The sequence below is a fragment of the Alligator sinensis genome, unplaced genomic scaffold (genome assembly GCF_000455745.1).
Source record: "Alligator sinensis unplaced genomic scaffold, ASM45574v1 scaffold611_2, whole genome shotgun sequence".
Classification (NCBI taxonomy): domain Eukaryota; kingdom Metazoa; phylum Chordata; order Crocodylia; family Alligatoridae; genus Alligator; species Alligator sinensis.
The window spans coordinates 4,409,807-4,429,425 of record NW_005841869.1 but is presented as its reverse complement, the minus strand read 5'-3'; the positions used below and the strand labels follow the sequence as shown (position 1 = coordinate 4,429,425).

At 45.5% G+C, this 19,619-nt stretch overlaps 1 long non-coding RNA gene across 1 annotated transcript in view; it reads left to right on the top strand.

Moving 5' to 3' along the window:
• Window positions 1-18,197, top strand: part of LOC102373034 — an 18,584-nt gene extending 387 nt beyond the window's left edge. Inside the window, exons 2-5 of the long non-coding RNA XR_323039.2 lie at window positions 1,493-1,636; window positions 4,325-4,389; window positions 5,258-5,358; window positions 18,125-18,197. This is a non-coding gene — a long non-coding RNA (uncharacterized LOC102373034). The remainder of the gene's footprint in view (window positions 1-1,492; window positions 1,637-4,324; window positions 4,390-5,257; window positions 5,359-18,124) is intronic.
• The last annotated feature ends 1,422 nt before the right edge of the window (window positions 18,198-19,619 follow it).

Here is a 19,619-nt window from a genome sequence, read left to right as displayed (position 1 = left end):
TGGGCCACCCACAAGTTCGCCTCTCAACCTTCTCTTGCAGAGGCTGAAGAGGTCCAGGTGCCCCAGTCTCTCCTCATAAGGCTTGGCCTGCAAGCCCTTAACCATACGAGTGGCCCTTCTCTGGACCCTCTCCAGGTTATCCGCATCCCTCTTGAAGTACGGCGCCCAGAATTGCACGCAGTACTCCAACTGCGGTCTGACCAGCGCCCAATAGAGGGGAAGTATCACCTCCTTGGACCTATTCGTCCTGCATCTGCTGATGCACGATAAAGTGCCATTGGCTTTTCTGATGGCTTCGTCACACTGCCGACTCACGTTCATCTTGGAGTCCGCTAGGACTCCAAGATCCCTTTCCACTTCCGTGCCCCCCAGCAGGTCATTCCCTAGGCAGTAGGTGTGCGGGACATTTTTCCTCCCTAGGTGCAGCACCTTGCATTTCTCCTTGTTGAATTGCATTCTGTTGTTTTCTGCCCGCTTGTCCAACCTGTCCAGGTCTGCTTGCAGCTGTTCCCTGCCCTCCAGCGTGTCCACTTCTCCCCACAGTTTTGTGTCATCTGCAAACTTGGACAGAGTACACTTCACTCCCTCGTCCAAGTCACTGATGAAGACATTAAAGAGTATCGGTCCAAGGACCGAACCCTGCGGGACCCCACTGCCCTCACCCTTCCAGGTCGATACCGACCCATCCACCACGACTCTCTGGGTGCGACCCTCCAGCCAATTTGCCACCCACCGGACTGTGTAGGCATCCAAGTCACAGCCTCTTAACTTGTTCACCAGTATGGGGTGGGATACCGTATCGAAGGCCTTCCTGAAGTCTCCTATATCTGGGAGACCTTTGGTGGTGCAGAGAAAATTCTGGATGTTAATGTTGCAGAACACCTCTCCAGATCCATTTGGCTTGACCCAGCTCTTTTGCTGATATTGTCCTTACGTGTACAAAGAAGGAAGTGTCTTGGTATTATGCTCATGGTCCTACCTGGGACCACTGCACTGGCTGTCTGCTGATTTGTGACCATTTTAATAAGGTTCAATTTGTTAGATTTTACCATTCATATTGAATGCATTGTTTAAAAAAAATGGGTAGCTTTCAAGACTCTTCAAAAATAGGAATTTCCTTGGAGAACTACTGTACATTCCTTGGAGAAATGTTGTACATTAAAGCACAACATTCAAAGAGAACTGCTATTATGACTCATTTATACTAGTGGTGATTTGTATATGACAGGATGTCAAGGATATGTTCAGAAATATGATACTCAGTACATGAGATCTCTCTGTTCGTTTTATTCTGTGACTCTGCAGCTCACCTTGTGACCTCTGTAAGAACATTCTTGGCTCTTTCGGAGCGCCAGATGTCGGTTTCATTAGCTAACCATCTACTTCTCTGTGTATTAAGAAAGCTCTGAGTTACACAAAATTGCTCTTCAGAGGGAGAGAGCAAGAGAGCATTTCTGTAACTTATGATCTTCTAATCTTTTAATTTTGTCAGTACCAGCATTCTGCTCTGAATCCATTGAGGCTGCCATCAGTTATCAGAGACCTGGGTCTCAAAATTCACTGCTGCCAGATCATCTAAAAATATCCAGCGGTCCTTGGTTTTTAAAACCAGATGATTTTGACTGCTTCATGTACAGTAAGTATTACCCAAAAATGCTTCTTGTTACCATTAGTATTATGAGTCTCAGATTGTTAGAAGTTTCTTGGATCATGACAATATGAACATCCCCTCTAGCACCTTATGGGAGCTGATGGAAACTAGCAAACAAGCAGTAAATAAGGAGAGCTGCAATGGCAACATAACCTGTTGGTCTTTGCGCAGGCCCTGTAGCAGAAGTTTTGGTTTCTAAAATATCTATCCACAGCAGAAAACCTTGCGTTCAGGAGAATGAAAGCAAGGTGCAGCTGCCCAGATGTGTGAGAATTCCTCCTTTGTAGAGTTGTTTTCATGGCACTGGAGAACTTGGCCATTCCTCGATGAAAACAAAAACACTTTGAATTCTTTTGTTCTGTCTTTAGCTGACTGAAACACGGCCATCATGCCTTTGGGGGTGATCGTATTTGGTAGTGTCAAATGAATTTTTGTTTTGTATCACTTCTTGCACTGACATAGGATTGAAAATATTGTCTCTGCTGAAAGGAAAGATTACAAAAATGGTCTGTCTTAGTTCCCAGGCATGACATCTTGACCACAGATGCAGCAGGCATAGAATCATCTCAAATTCATAGTACAGATGCAGGTTTTCCTCAGTACAGCTACAGTCACAAATACTGTCCAAGCAAAGAAAGCTCTGAGTGCTTGGAGGGCTGGCATGCAGCACCCAGAAGCATACCTATGCCTCCTCTCAAGCACAGCTATCAGAGATCGACCCATTCCCAAGGCTTTTGCATGGTGAGCTGTCCAGTTGTCCGTGGTGTGTTACAGCCTGCGGTGACTATATGCCTGGGGGTTCCAGGCGAGGTCGTGTTTACTAGTCAAGCTAGAGTTTTACAGAGTGTTTCAGTCTCCCCAACATGGTGGTGGCAGGAGTCGGGGTGGTGGCCAACAAATGAATTCATTCTCAGCTCTCTGCAGGGCCCATTCCCTTTGTGTATGGCAGGAGCTCTTTTAAGATGCTGCATCTCCACCATTTTGCAAAGGGTAGGGATTTCCCCCCTGTGCTTTCGACATCATTAGTCTTGAGGGTTCATACAGAATGTGGCAACAAATCCCTTTAATCTTCAAACACCATAACCATGTGTAATGCATCCACAGCTGCCTCGTGTTTCCCACAACAGCTGAGCGATGGGAAAACAGTTCAACTGGTACTTGTCTTGCAAGGGTCACTGATTTATTCCTGCAGCAAACTTTGCTTCCAGCATTTCTCTGAGTGGATCTCATGCTCTGTATGGTTCCTCTGGGCATACTGAGAGACCTATTGAGTGATATATCCCAGCCCTTGGTCCTGTCTCATATCCCTCTCACTTACATTTTTCTAATGTTGAGAAAGGCGGCAGCAGCAGAAGCATCTGCAACAGGAATAGTTGTGAGGTTCAAAGCTAGAGAAGCTATCAAGGGCTTTTACTCTATTTGTTTTATTTATTTATCTTCCCCTGCCATCAGTATCCTGTGGTCATGGCATACTTGTTCTACAGATGTCAGGATTTTCAATAACAGCAAAAATTATTTAGCTCACTTCAACCACCCATAAGATCCAGACTTCTTTGGCTAGAGTCAGCAGCAAAGAGGAAGAAGCATTAATGGTCTTTTGGGAAGAGAGTGATAATATCCTGCCAGTTATCACAGTCTTATAGAGAAATGCTAGGCATAAAGCATTAGAGCAAAAACCTTTCCACCTTTGTCTAACTTTCCAAATACATCTGTCCTTTGACTTCATGTCTGTCCTGTGTTGCTTCTGAGATACTGGTGGCAGTGAAAGCATATCGTGCTTTGGATCAAGGCAGAGTAAATATTGCCAACAGGCTCCCAGACATTTGTGCTGCCCTGTAGAGATTGTGGAAATGTGAGGGACCCATTCCCTTTGGAGGTCTGACAATCTGGACATAGACAGGCAGTTTAGTGCTTACATATTATGCCTTGTTTTGATCTCAACAGGATTCTCAAACCTAGTGATTTAGTCAGGTGGAGGGACATGGGCACAGCCACTTGGATCAGATAAGTAGTCTGCCTAGCCTGCTTTGCAAGGTGCTGCATGTGAAGGTGCAGAACATGTCATAAATTATGATTATGTAATTACTTCATGAGGGAAGATGAGATTGGTCTTTGCACAACAGATATTTGTTACCCATACTTTTTGTCTCGGTATTCTCTGGCAGTGAGTTACATTGGTTATTCAAGGGTAAAAAGAGTGTTGCCTTTAAATCTGTTGCCTCTTAGGCATGAAGGAGGAGAGTTTTTCTTATGTCCCAACCAGCAGTGAGACTGCAGTGATTGGGGCACAGTTCAGAGTACTATCGGGGCATGGTCCCGCCAGCCCAAGCTCTGCCCCTGGAACACAGGAACTCCTGGCACCACCACTTCAATTGAGGGCCCCCGTTTCATCTACGCACACCCTTTGTTACTGTACCCTTAGGAGCACAGCCTGGTCTACTACAGGGCATGAACTGGCAGTGGACCTCAAGGGGGTGGGGACAGAGTGACCTCCGCACTCCCTTGGGTGCAGGGATTGCACACAGGTTACTCAGCTGGTGGGCCACACCAGTCTAAGGACCATGCAGAGTGGCTAGAGCTCACTGCCTTTGTTAAATCTCTCCTCACAGTGGGTTGTTCTAGGCCTCCTGGCATAGAATCACAATTGTCAGTGCTCTGTGATGTTTGTTGCAGGATCAGAGCCGCCAGGTGAACAGAAGTCTGTCTAAGTGGATGAGCAGCGGAGAAAAGGCAAACCGGTAAGAGCCGAGGCTGCCAGGACCTTAGTTTGCAGGATTCACAGATACATGTGTCATAAGGCACATGGTGATCATCTGTTATGTCCTCCTGCACAACATACCCACAGGACTTCATCATACTTATCCTAACATTGTGATTTCATAAATTAGACCTTTCAACATTGCATGGTGGAAAACTGTGAATCTAGTTCCAGGATATAGCAAAAAGGTCATGCCTAAGAGGCATTGTACATTACTATTATAAATAAAGGACAGATTTTATATATTAGTTGGAGAATGCTTGTCGTTAGCTTTAGAAAGCACAGAGGTGCAGAACAATGGATTCTACCAGAAGGCAGCTTAGTTTGTTGTGGTGGGAAATCCTGTAGAACCAGGGTTATTCCTGTGTCCTTTAGTGCATACCTTCTCTTTGTGGTGTGTGCACCACACGAATCGGTGGTTTCTGATGAGACAGATTCAAAATGTACTGTCTTTAGAAGTTTTATTGCATTGAATGCATCTGTATGTAGAAATAATGTGTGTGTAACCAATCTGTTACCTGGCAGCTCTTACTGTTTTCCATTACTGAATCGAGAGAAATAATTTAAGAAACTAAGCAACAGAAAATCCATCCTGTGTTGTTCTCGGTGACCATCAGCAATGATGTTGTGCCATGGTCATGCTGCCCCTCCTGGAGTTTGCACTTTTTCCTTTTTTTCTTTCAAAGAATGGTGGTTTTGATTTACCTGCTGCACAGTGCTGTGTAGAAAATCAAACAGTGGAGGTTTTCTGTGCAAATATTTCTTTTTCAAAATAGAACCTTTAATGTATTCTAAAAAGCTTTTCTAACTTAAGTTTGCTCTCACTGTTATTAATTTTTTTATTACAGATCTTGTTATTTTCAGAGTTCCCAAGAGACCTATTAACAACAGATTTTTATGGAAAAGAAGCATGGTTAAACTGGTGAAAATAACTGTGCACAAGTCATAAGTAAGTAATATAAGCTGCAGCAAGGATACTGTGTGTTGTTTTAATTTCCAAAATAGCAACAGTTCAGACATTTAATTGCATTTTTTATGACTCTTTTTTTTCATAGCTGCCTAGTGTAAAATATGTTGCTGGTAATATATAACTGCTAACAACTTTTAAGTTCCTTAAGCTGACATTACATTTCTTATTCTATTGGAAAGGAAGGCTACTTGACCTATTCTTCTTCCTTAGAAAAATGTCATCTCCATTGTCTGTCACATACTCACTGCTGGAATGTACCTCCTTTTCCTGCTCTCACCATGCCAGCTCTTCCCAAAAGCTTTAGTGGGGTAGAAAGAATCTACAGTCTATTTATTAATTAATTATTTTCATCATTTTGAATTTATAAAGTGTGCCTTTTCAAAACATTAATTTTATGACCAGCCAGTAGGGTTTCATTTTTTGCAGTCGGAGCTAGCTGGCAGTGCAGACGTGCAGAGGCACGAGCTCTGATCATTGTGTCCCTGTCATTATGTGATAACACCTAATGGCGGTGTCCATATGACACCTCGCAACATGGGAGAAATGTTCTTTTCTGGCTGTTAGGTGTTCATTGTACACAACCTTCCCCTATAGTCCTTGGGCAGGCAGGGAGATGTGATACAAAGAGGTCAAGTGGGGAAAGCAGATGCTGCTTTGTTCAATGGCAGCAATGCTCTGGATGTTTGATCATCTTGACATTTACACTTAAGAGGCTGCAATGTGATTATTACAGGGCAGCATGAGAGGGAGGCATCTCTCTGGCTAAGGGAAGGGGCTGCTCAGAGACTGGCTGCTCTTGCAGGCAGGGCAGTGGGAGGACTGGCAACTGGGCAAGAGCCCAGGGACTGCTACTTAACTAACCTCTCATAGGCCACGCGTGGCTGGCCGGCTGCCAGTTGGACAGCCCTGGCCTAGGCTTTTACGTAGGGTTCAGATCAGTGGGAGCTAGGTATCCTACAACCTCACATAAACTATTGCCATGACAGCTCAGGGACTCCAGGGTTGTGTATTTGTGTTCATTCCTTCCCTGTGAATGGAAAGGTAGGAACTGTATTCTGTAGTGATAGTGTTGTAGGTAGGGAACCTCCTGTTTGTTTTAGTTCATTTGTGAGGATGCCTTTTAAGGTCCATGCTCATTGTGGGATTTATTCTTGAGCTAATAGGAATCCTAAAGCCTTGGTTTCAGCATCAAGTGGATCTGTTTATTCTGAAACTGAATAAAAGAAGGTGGGGGGCATGCAGTGAGGTTGCTCTGAGGATCTATTACTATTCTTTTTTTGTATGCTATAATTCAGCACCAATTGTATTAACTGTTGCTTCCATATACAACATAGTAGATGCATATTGTGGCAGTTAGCACTTGCACCTGATTGCACCCTTAACTTTGTATTTGCTTCTCCCTTTTGCTCATGTGGTGATTGCTTATTGAACAACTTGATAGATCTGCCAGGCAGAGGACCTGCCTACTGCAAGTTTGGCTAGCAGTTAGGTAATGCAATTAGGATGACTGAAAATCATTAACATGGCACTGCAAATAAGTATGCACTGAGGCACAAACATATAAGCACTGAGTAAGGTACCTTGTACCTTAGTTTGTAGTTTGATTTAGTTGTGGCCTGGTTTGTCATTTATAAACCCTCGTCCAAGGGCTGATCATTTCATGATTCTTACTTCTTATGTGTGTATTACTGCAACATTCTTTTCCCTCACCATGACAAATGCAGTCTTGCCCCTTGTATTCATTAGAACACTGCTTCAAGGATCATTTTCTTAGCATATCTCTTTGAGCATGTCACAGCCCTGTGCTCTGTTGGCATCCACAAACCAGCAAACTTAGTATTTTTTCCAACCCCTGTCTTAAAGCTCAGCAATGTTAAGGCTGTTTAACTACTGCCTGTCGCACTGACCAGGACTGTCTCATTGCTGCCTGTCTGTATGCGTCAGTTGTCTCTTGTTTAATGCATACAGCTCTTTGGGGCAGGGTCTGTCTGTTCTGTGTCTGTCAAGCACCAAGAACACCGGGGCACTGGTCCATGCCTCGAACTCCTGGGTGCTTGGACTTTGAGAACCTTTTTAAAACTAGCAGGAAAGTTGCTACCTATGAAAGTTAATGGGGGGCTCAATTGTAGAACGAGGAAATTGCAGTATGGCAGGGAACAATTGCCTTTTGGCCTGCTGATGCTGGACTTTGGATGTGGCTTTAGACTTGTGCCACTGAAAGTTAATCTGCTGCCACTTCAGCACTGTTTCTTCAGAGGAGTCTGCTGGAATGCCGTGGGACTGACCGGACAGGAGCTTTGTATAGTTTCCTTAGAGCAGCAAGCCAGAATACTGTGTTAACCTACAAGCCATCAGCAACTAGGTGACAAGATAAAGTTAGTGGAATCAGCAGGACGAGTTCTGGACTGTGTGGGCAGGGATGGATGGGATGCACCTGTGTCTTTTGCATCTCAAACCTCCATGATTCTTTGAAGAACATATTTAGCCAACTTAAGTAGATTTACAGCTGGTGGACAAAGCACACAGCAGAGAGGAAGGGAACAATGTTAGTCATTATATTTGCCCACAAGAACTATAGTAAGATGTTAGCCTCATGTTTCTGTTTTACATGACTACCTAACTCCTAGCAAAATATAGTTAATTTATTCAATGTGCAGATTAAATCAAGGCTTTCAAAGAAGACAGTAAGTGATTTATAGGAATGAAAAGAAAAGAAATGGAAAGGAAAGGAAAGGCAGGTGAGCTGAGTATTATTTCCCTTCTATAATCTTCCATGGCCGTGAGAGCACTGCCTCTTGAGTGAGGCCTTGTCAGCAGAGGGCCAGCAACGATGGGTGCCTCTTGCAGTAAACCATCCCGCTGCTCCAGATGTTTTAACCTGCCTTTGTAACACTTGGCATTTCCATAACGTCTGCTCTGTCTGAAGCATTATTAATAACTGCAATACCCACTGAGTATCAGTAATGGGAAACTTTGGTGGAGGGGTTTCGGTCCAGACTTGTAAAGTTTTTTTAGGCATTTTTTCACTTGGCACTGTTGCCTAAGTCCCTTAAACAGTTGGGTCCGGTGTTCAAAACTAATAGACGGAAGAGCCTAAGTCCCATTGACTTTCAGTGACTGAGCTCATTCTTCACTTCTGCTACCTGTCTTTAGCCTCAGTATGGATGTCAGGGGATAAAGAGATACATGCATGTCCTGTAAATTTACAGCAGAGGATTAGCAGCAACAACCCCCACATCTCCCTTCTTGCCCTCCCTCTTTCTCTCATATCTAGCAGCTCCTTTCTAAATCACTGTCAGTGTGCTAGAGGGTTGCTGTATTTATTAGGATCCAATAATGCATTACACATTTCTCCATGTGATATGCTTTTAATTACTCCCCTGGGGATTATTCAGGCAGTGTTGATGGTGGGAATATACACCGGGGCTGCTCAGGTTAATGGCCCAATGATTCACAAGACAAGACATTCTTGAAATGTAATTGATTGTATTAATTGTTTTGCTGAACAATGTGAACCACAGCAGTCGCACTGGCCCTCCAAGAGCTTGAGCCCAGACTTTGCCGGCAGCAGCAGTGGCATGATAGTTGTGCCAGTTGCCCTGAAGTAGCTAGGTTGGCACTTCTTGTTCTGCTTTTGTCCTAGGTTACTCTCTGCTACTATAGGCTGCTCCTGAACTCCTCTTTTCATTCCTTCTCAGCTGGGTGGACAAGACCTCTGGGGCCCTCTGAGAGCAGCACTTGTCCTGGAACAAACAACCTTTCCATCATCCCACAGGCTATGCTGAAAAGTGCCTGCTATTTGGCACAGGATTATAGATTTCATAGATGTTAGGCTCGGAAGGGACCTATTAGATCATCGAGTCCAACCTCCTGCCCTGGGCAGGGAAGAGTGCTGGGGTCAGATGACCTCAGCTAGGTGTTTATCCAATCTCCTCTTAAATACCACCGAGGAAGGGGACAGCACCACTTCCTTTCCTCACTGTAAAGAATTTTTTCCTGATGTCCAGTCTAAATTTGCTCTTCTTCCATTTGTGGCTGTTGTTTTTAGTTACCCTGGGGGGTGCTCTGGTAAACATCATATCCCCTATTTCCTGTTGTCCCCCCGATGAGTTTGAGTTTGTAGACGGCCACAAGATCACCTCTCAGCCTTCTCTTGCAGATTGTATCACGTCATTGGAGATTCTTTTTCAATAGGATTGAGAAATAGGTTGTTTGCAAAACTTTATTACACTCAAAATTGAGAATAACTTCTGCAAATTAATATGGACTTAAACACTACCTATACCATGTGCTTGGGGGTGCATTTTAAATAGAGTGGTTCCCAGACAGTACGTGAATACTAATATATTAAGGCCCCATGCACTTGAAGTGTTCTGTGGCCATTTTTTAATCTAAACCTCATTCAACAAGGTTTAGTTAAAGTGCCCCCACGGTCATTTAAAAATGTATGGGAGCTTAATACACGTGATGGTAAGGTGGGGGAGCATTCTAATTGGAGCGTGGAGCAGATTCAGTTAACCAAGCCCGCTCCGTGTGTTCTACTTGGAACACGAACAAGCACGTGTGTAGGCAGCCAAAATGCCCATGTCAGTCTGCATCAGAAACAAGTGGGGATATTCCCACTCCTTTTTGGGGGCAACGTGAAGAAGGGGAACAGCAGCAATGGAGCCTCACACTGCAGCTGAGATTTCCAGGAGTATCACTCCTCGCTGCAAATGCTCTGAGCACATCTGCCTGTACAGAGCAGATCTGGAACAGGGCAGTCTCAGGTGAGATGTCCCCTGTCTGGAGTTTGACTTAATTGCTGACTCTCTGAGAATTAGCTGAGGCTTTTGGCCAAGTCTCTGCAGGGTCCCTGAGCCCTGACTCAAGTTCCCTCTGATCAAAGGGTCATGGTCATCTCCTGCAGCTTGGTGGAACAGAAGAGCCATGCTTGCCTTATGATTCTACCTCCTGCTAGCAGGAATTGGCAGAAGACTACTTACCCCTGTGTGGATCTTGCTTCTCTCGTGCTGTTCAAGAGGAATATTGTAGAGCTGCACATAGATTTCTAATATGCACAGGACACGTGGATGCTCTTCCCCAGGTGACAAAAGATCGATTCCTCCCAGAGCATGTTAGGGCCATGACTCGCTGATGACGCATGCAGGATGAGTGAGAAAACAAGCTTGCACTGCTCTGGCTAGGCCTTCTGGAGGGGCACACTGTGTGCCCAGCCTGCATTGCGTCTGCTGCAGGGCCCCTGCTTGGGCTGCATGGAGCATACTATTGGCACTTCACAGATACCAAATAGCACTGATAACTGCGGCCCTGCCTGGTTGTGTGGGGCCAGCTGGAACCTAATTTTGTTGACTGACACCAAAGGGACAGGACCCTCTGACCTGCCCTATCTCAAAGGAACTTTGCACATGGGACCCAAAGATCCCTGCTGTGGTGCTCAAGGAGGGACCAGTGATCCTGCAGCTACCTGGTACCACAGCACAGTGCGGCAACTTTTCACCTAATTGACCCCAGCAGCATTACAACTGGCAGGCATGCATATGCTACAGGCCTCTGTCCTGGAAAGAGAAGAAAAAAAAGTGTGCAAGTAGGCATGTTACTTAGTGCAGTGAATGGTATACAGTGTGCAGTCAGCATCCCTACCTATGTGAGGATGGCCTATTCATTCGCCCCCTTCCATCACTGTGAAGGCCAAAGTGATTGGCATTACAAACAGTAGCATATATAGAGGATAATGCAACTTCCATGCATTTTTACCGGTCACCCTGGGGTAGCTTGGAAATGGGCTCACTTAGGAGACAAATGTAACAAAGAAGGCTATAAATTTTAGTAACATATTGTGGGAGACCTAGTGAGAAGGTGTTGAAAAGTGTTTTTGGTAGTAACCCACTGTAATTATAGTTTGCTTAAATGCACCGTTGGAAACTCCACGTTATAATTTATGCTTGCTCAGAATGTTGTCTCCGTGCAGATTCGTGGCGATAGGAAGCAAAGTAATCAATCTAGGTGATGGAGGGGAAGAGGGTGACTTGTAACAGAAGGAAGCAGATTTTTACAGTTGCCTCAAATACCAAAGAATCCACCAGTTCTGCAAGTCTCCGGATAGGGCAGTCCTCCAGCAGATATGTGCCAGCTCCAGCCCCTGAACCTGCCATAAAATTAATACTGTTATGTCTGTTAAGTAGAGCTGGAGCCTTAGACAATATCTGGGGAGACGCACAATAGCCTGTGTGTTCAAACCCTGTTTTATTATAAATATCTGAGAGCGGTTTTTCAGGAAACAATACGGACAGATGTTTTAGGATTTAAAGCTGGGCACTCTGATAGGCCCAAATTTCAGAGCACTTTTAGCATGTTTAAAACTGAACCACTTGGAACTGTTTCTTGCTAATGAGAGACAGGAGGGCTACAGATCAGCACGCAGGACGAGGAGCCAGATGCCCCCAGATTTTACACCCCCTTTGCCATCATGTCATCATGGGTAAGTTGCTCAGGATTCTGGGCAGGAGACCTGAGTCAAAGATGCTGAGGCTGCACCACCTGTGCCCATTGGCTTCACTGGCAGTCGTATGTGCTTGGGTACCCATAACTGTTAGGCTTTCAAGCAGCTCCCAGGAGCCGAGGCTTAGATCACAGCTGAGCTGACAGCAAGTATCATCTGAGCAGCTGATACACATTCCACTTACTATTGCTACTTGGAGCTAATTGAGATGAAGTGAGGCAGTATTTCAGGTGGGCAGAGCAGACCCTGACTCAAAGACAAGGTGAGCTATTTTACTCTGTTAGTGGTATTGGCAATGGAAATACAGGCATTACGGTGAAGATGATAAAATCACCTTCAAGAAATACAAGCAGCAAATCCTTTGCAGTGGAGGTCCTGCATCTTCAGGTAGGTGAAAAAAAACATGGGTTGATACTGTGAAATGAACCAAAGAGAGAAATTGGTTTAGATGATGTGGTTCAAAGTGAACACACCAATTTTTTGGTGTTTAAAGTGTGCAGAGTTCAGCAAAAGGAACTCTAAAAAGAGACATCTTGGACACAGTATTCAATGTCTAGTGAGAGCAGGATCCTCTTTGAATCTCTTGCCAACTGCTAGTCACTTACTGACGTTTTATAGCAGCAGCTTAGTAGTGGCAGCCTTCTAAATCTGTCACATCTTGTTTTATTTGCATCAGAGTCTATAATTATATTCATACAAACTTTACTTCTTTAAAAGCTGAGAATGGCTCCTGATTTATGCTCCCTACAAGGCAATTCCTTCACTCTGGGATGTAATATGTCACAAAGTGGGGTGAATCTGCAGCACTGCTGCCGTCCCTCTGCCTCCTCATGCTTGCCTTCAGGATACTGCAGATATATTACAATGACAGCAAGCCCTGGCTGTTCTTCCCTTCCCTCCAGAGCTGGGCCTTAACACTCCAGTCAGCAGTTTGTAAGTGAGACCTTCTCAGAAGTGCTAAAACATGCTCACGAGGACCAGGCTGGCCCCTCATATCCACACAAGAAGAACTTTGAACAAAGCAGTAGGAGAAGAACCAGGCCCCAAGGTACCTAAATGTGCCATCTCCTGAATAGCTGGGCAGAAGAATGGGCAGGCGTCTGGGGCATGGAGATGGCAGGAATGTACGTGGCTAGCGGAGGAGGCGTGCCGGACTAAGAGAGCGCAGCTCTGAGGAAGGCAGTGTTTTCAATTGCATGTCTGAATCCACTGAAGTTGCTGGGTGTTGAAGACTGTTATCATCTAACAGCTGATGGGTGGATCCAATAAGAATAGTTTGGGCATGTGAGTTTCCTTTCTACTGTCAGCTCAAATCCCCTCTCCGCACCTGTGGATCACTCAGTAGGGCAGGAGGTAGGCATGCCCAGGGACCTGGGTGTCAGTCATTTAATAGCAAGTCTCAGTCGGGGGCAATGCTGGTCTCATTGCAGACATTCAAACTGAAGATCATCCAGACAGCTGCCTTCCATGTCTGGCAAGACAGTTGTCCATCCTGATGAGCATCAGCCCTGTCCATGAGTTCACGTTTGGTGCCTACAAGCTGGACTCATCTCTGTCATTGCATTTAGACTTTAAACTCACAGGGAAGCCAATGCTGATATGTAATGGAGCAGTAGCCTGTCTTCAGATCCAGTGCTATCCACTTCATCTCAGGGACTGCTTCCTTCCAGGACATAGAATCATAGAAAAGCAGAGCTGGAAGGGACTTCAAGAGGTCATCTGGTCTAGCCCCCTGTTCAGGGCAGGATCATTCCTGGCTAAACCATTTCATACAATGCTGGTTTACCCTGTCACTAAAGCTGTGTGAACAATTGCACAGCTACAGGGCATAGTGCCCCAAAACACTAAAAGCACCCTAACTTGTCACAGGTAAAGTAGGGGGGTGAGGAAACTATCAATAAATTCATGCACAACATTTTTAGGAGAGGTATTGAGAATTTAGCTTTCCTGACTGAGCTGAAGTACAGTAGTCCTGCCCCCTCTAAGATGCCTGGCATTAGTGTGATGGATTTAGCTGCTAAACTACTACTGGATCTTTCCAAAATAGACTTTGCTTCAGGCCTCAAGAATGGTGCCTGTGAACTGCCTGATGCTGATGGCCGGCTAGGAGGATGCCTGTTAGAATGCTAGCTTGCTGAAATGAAGATTTATAGTCTTGACTGGCTCGTCTCTAGGTTCTTCCCCACCCTTTCACATGCAGGGTAATGCAGTTGCATCATCTTCTCTTTGAAGGTATGGTTTGGGAGTTTTTCTTTTAAAATGTTTTATACACTCTCCTATCAAGCTCTTTTTAAAAGGACAGTCTGAGAAACATCGGCGATATTGGGGGGGTTCCAAGTTAGAGTTCAGCTTCCAGTTAAGAACTTGCCTGGAACTTGCTAGTATTCAAGAGTCCAAAACATTCAGAATGGAAAATGTGAACTTTAGCAGAAAATTTGAACTGAGTGATCTCTGACTGCATTGCCCAAGAGTGTGAGGTGGGAAAACATTGCACATATCTAAGCTGCTTGGTGAAGCAGGGTGTTGTTCCTACATTTCTGTAGGATCTGCTTGTGAAGGAAAACCTAACCTTAGAAACTGCAACCCACCCACTAAAATACAGGGACATGCCTTTTCATTTCTGTGTGCTGAGCCACATGTGCAGATATACCTCAAGGTCTTAGCCAAGCGAGAGGCAGCACAAGAACAGCCTTGCTCCAGGGTGCTCACAGACTAACTGGACAAATGGTGGGATTGGGGCTCAGAGATGAAAGGCGGCTGTATCAAGGTTATTTGATAATATTTAGTTAGTCCTTCCTCCTGCAGGCTGCTTTATTCCCTCTGCTGGAAGGAGACTTGACTGGGGCAGAACACATCTCTACTCCTACTTGAAAATATGAGAATTGTGATTTTTGGAGACAGTCTCTTGTGCTCTCCCTCAAGCAGGACTTTGTTGCTCTGTGGAGAAAGGAATGTCTCCCAAGTGGAAGGCTCTTTGGTTCAGTGTGTCAGGAACTTGTGCCTTCTTCCTTCGTAGCTGGGCTCTGCTCCCTTTGAAGGGTAGCAGTTGCCCTGCTTGTATAAGAGGAACGTTGTCAGCACCAATGCTCCGTCCCTCTCCTCTGGCAGCAGCCGTGGAAGTGTGAGGTGTGGTGTAATTTGTCACGTCATGTCCTCTGGTAGTCACTACACTTTGTTCAGAAATGACCTAATATACACTACAGTGGCACACAGATGATATGCAATAAAGAAACAGGGCCCTCAGAAGGGCAGAAATCTGGAGAAAGACACTTGGTTAAATGTTCACAGAAACTGGGAAAGGGTTGTTGAAGTTATTTGATTTGATCTGGCCCCAGCTTGTCCTTCCCATGAATGTTTGATTACCTGCTAAGCCAGAGCCTATGGCAGACATGGCTAAAGGCATGTGCTGTTTTTTCTGTGCATGCATACAGGTCACCACACACTTTCTTATGCAAACATGTACAAACCAATTAACAATTTACAGGGAGAAGCCAGTGGTGGGACCAGAACGCAGGTTCCTTATGTGGGCAAGCACTCAGCCAGCTGGACGGAAACAGCCCCTGCACTAGCTTGGGCCTGTCGATGTTCATTTTCTTATAACCCAGATTATTCATGTATGTCATTGCCACCAAAGCCAAGGGTGTCCGTAGCATTCAGGTGGCATCTTGTCTCTTTGTCCAGACAGGAATCAAATGTTCTGGTGACAATGAGGTCTGACTGGGCACCGAGTACCAGATAGCTGTGGGATCTCATTGCTTGTTAGGGGTCTAAGTCAGTTAAGCACTTTTGAAATCCCACCTGGAGTCTCCTCCCAAACAGTTTTACAAAGTCATTTAATACACAAAAGCAGTGTGAGGCAGGAGCGGGGGAGAGAGAACCAATGTCTCCGAGGGGAGGAGGGAGGGACGGACGGACGGGGAGCGCTCTGCCTTGCAGTCCCACTTTGTCTGGGCTGTAACACCACACCAGCCCCAGACAAGCGCACTTTGGGAGGGGGCTTGAGAGCACAGAGGCAAAACAGATGTGGCAGGAAGGGCAATGATTTTCACTCTGTGTTGGTGATGGGAAGAGTCAACATACAGCAGGGAGAACCTGAATAAATAATAGGAAAAGCCTGTGCTGGAAGGACAGCTTAGGCAAGGCTGAAAGTCGACACTTGCTTATGAAGGGTGGGTGATAGCCATCCAGTTCTAGTGAAGAGGGATGGGCTAGAGAGCCCACTCACAATCCCCTCAACCCTCAGCATTTCCATGGTTTCCTAGAATTTGAAGGAGATGGGTGAGGAGCCGAGAAGAAATCCTGCATAGAGCATCAGCATCCCATAGGCCTTCAGAGAGAGGGGGAGGTACCAGCATCACTCTCCGCAAATGCTGCATGCCTGCCTGAGCCATCACTGGCCACTGGATTGCCTGGCCTGGTCCCAGCCAAGCACCTCCCTGCCAGAGTCTCGGGTCTTTCTTTTAGACGGCCATTCTGCTAGCTGCTTCCCGGCTCTTCACCAATGGAACGAACTTTCTGTGGAAATGTAGGTCCTAGAAACTGGAAAGACAGGCAGGCCCCTGCAACTGGTGCCCGGCTAACGTGGCTGTGGAATTTATAGCCCTTCTAATGCTCACACTTTATTCCTCTCCCAGTTGTTATTGTGCAGTAAAGTGTGGCTTCTGTGTTGTGTCAGCCAGAGAGCTTGGACACAGAAGGAAAGTACTTTCCAGTGCCTTGTTCATTTGCTATTATTCTGAATTTCCCATCTCTGAACTTGGGGAATACTTCAGATCCCTTACTGGGTGTATGAGTTCATGTATTGTGATTGCAGTAAGCAGGGGATTTGTTCTTGCGGGGGGGCTGAGGTGTGTGCGGCTGCCATCCATCCTAGAGGGAGGCATAAAACAGAGCCAATTGGCTCTGCAATTTGTGCTTTAGTGCTCACTGCTGACCTCAGGACGGGGGGGACTGACAGGGCCTGGCTGTGTGACTATGGTCTTAAGACAATACTCATTTCTGCATTGCTCATAAACAAATGTATCTAAAACACCACACTTTATATCCACTTACAATTCTGAATACCTTTCCATTTATCTAAAGCTTGCTGAGGTGAGTTCCTATAAGGGAAGACTTATTTCATTTCCATGAAATGTTTATATTTTCTGGGAAGTTTCTCTCTCACCTCTTTAAATTTTACTGCACTTGGCGTGCAGCCTGCAGCAGAGTCCTCCCAAGGAAGCTGGTGAGGCAGGGAGGTTCAAGAGGGACTATAAATTTCAAACTCTCTGGGTTAGAATAATTTAAGTGCACCAAGATCTTAACCTTAAAGGATCAATACCAAGCTGTTTTTTTCTTTAGTGTTGTAAAATTCAAGCCAAAAAAATATAGCAGTTAAAAAAAAAAAAAAAAAAAAAAAAAGAAGTAAATAAAGATTGTATGTGAACCGGGGACTGATGCTATAAAAGATCCTGCCCCGGTTTTCATCAGAGTCTTGGGGCAACTTCTAGTTTGGCTGTCTGGGAGATCAGCCGTTGTGGGAAGACCTTCTTTAAAAATATGTCAAGGCCCACAACTTGGTAATCATGCTTGCCAAATGTCCACAGCTCCTCATCTGTATCTAACTTCTTTGTTTAAATCCCAGCAGGGACTTGGCATTTCAACATAGTCCCCTGAATGAATTAGGTTTGGCAGGTATGAGTGTCCCTTTGGGTTTGGGGGCTTTGGCTGTACAGAAACAAACAACTCTTTGGAAGTGGAACGCCACTGCAAGTGCAATTTCTGGCTAGCTGGGCGAGGCTGTCCTGCCATAGCATCACCCCCGTGCTGCAGCAAGAGCAAATGTTCAGTGCTGTCCTGTTACCTGCTGTAAAAAGGGACATGGGGCAGAAACCTCACATGTTTGTGGTAGACATTTTGTACTCAACAAGGAATTTGCTGACTTGTTTTGACAAATTCTGCTCCCCAGATACTCGAACTGGACCAGTCCCATGTACAGCAGCCTGTGGGACGTTCAGGGAGCCGTTTGGTTGTGGGAGAAACAAAAACAGGCAGAAAAGGAAAGCAGAAATTAGAAATCACCAACCTGGTTAAGACTTCAAATGTGCAGCACGTGCTGGCAAAATAAATGTCTTAAAGCAAAATATTTATGCATCATTTCCTGTTTGTTTTGCTTGCCAGGATTTGAGGTTGGGGTTTTCTGTTTTTCTTGCTATAACTGATGACATCACAGTCACCTAAAGGAGCATTTCCGTTCTTTTTTAGTGAGAGAGAAAAAAAATACTTAACATGAGATGTGAAGGACCCTGAGGTCAGGACCTGGCAGGCTGTACAGGAGAAGCTGCTTGACAGGTACTGTGTTTGAAAATGAAAATTCATATTTAAGTCTTCCCATTGTTTCCGTTAAAGCCGCAACCATTGCACTTATCTTCAGCATTTACTAGAAGAAAATGCTACGTGTGTGCGTGTGTGTACACACGTATGCAGGTATGTATGTATAATTTGTTATGGTCCAGTAACTTTAGTACTGCCTGCTTCTGCAAAGAGGTATTTTCATCCATTCAAGAAAGGTAAGGACTGAACAGCCTGCCTCCTGAGGAATCAAGTCTTCAGTAGCAGGGAAGGGATGTCAAGAAGTGGGTTGTGACACAGTGTCTGCATTTTCTGACCGGTACTAGTACCAGTGGATGGGCAAACGTATGCATTCAATACAGTCTTTCCTCAAAGGGCCTCAGCCTCAACTGGATTCACACCAGGGCACTGTTAAGAACCCTTTCTTTAGCCAATCTGTTCACTAGCAAGTCATCTGACTTGGTGCCTTTTGCCAGCTAGCGTGGTGAACAGATATACCTGAATGCTTGCTCTCGCCATGCACTCCATGCACCATGGACCCAGAAGCAGACGGCAGAGACGTGGAGGTGGTGGGAGCATTCTGGGTCTATCTGGGTTCTGTTCTCCACTTGACGTCTCAAAATCAGATCTTCAGATGTGCTGATTTGATGTGCGACTGTACTAGCTTGGGTGCTCTGTGACTGTCCAAAGGAACTAATGGGGACATTGTCTGACTTGCTGATGGGGGTCCCCAAGGGCTGCTCTTTTGGCGACTCCTCCATCCCTGTCCTGTCTGATTCCAGTCCGGTGTTTTTGCCTGATGTGTTGCACATGGTCTTCAAAACCACACTCCTCCCTGGGTTCCAGTAGTGCTCTGTGTCAGGTTTGGTAAGGTGGAGCATGTGCTTATGATCCTCCTGCTTGCCGATTGAGGCAGCTTTGGGTGACTCTTCTCCTGGTGCCTCTGGAAGGTGTATATTTGCTGCCAGTGCCTGTAGACCCTCCATTAGGACAGTGTACCTCCTCTTTCTCCAACAGCCCATTGTCTGGTCAAAAGCCATAACTGAGCCTGCTGCATTTAAAGTACTAGAAGCAAAATACATGGGCACTGGCACCTTCTAAACCAGGGGCGGGCAATTATTTTGGGTGGAGGGCTGCTTACTGAGTTTTGGCAAGCCTTCAAAGGCCACATGACAGGCAGCCAAGGGCAGATAAATATTAATTTTCTAAATTTTTTAGCGGTCCCGCAGGCTGGATGGAATGGCTTGGTGGGCCACATCCGGCCCGCGGGCCGCATTTTGCCCACCCCTGTTCTAAACTCTAGAAATGCAGAGAAAAGTGGCAGACATTGTCTTGCTAAAACAGTTATGCAGCCAAACCTGGCCAGTTCTGAAAAGGGACATATTTTAATTTTGCAGGAAGGAAGGAT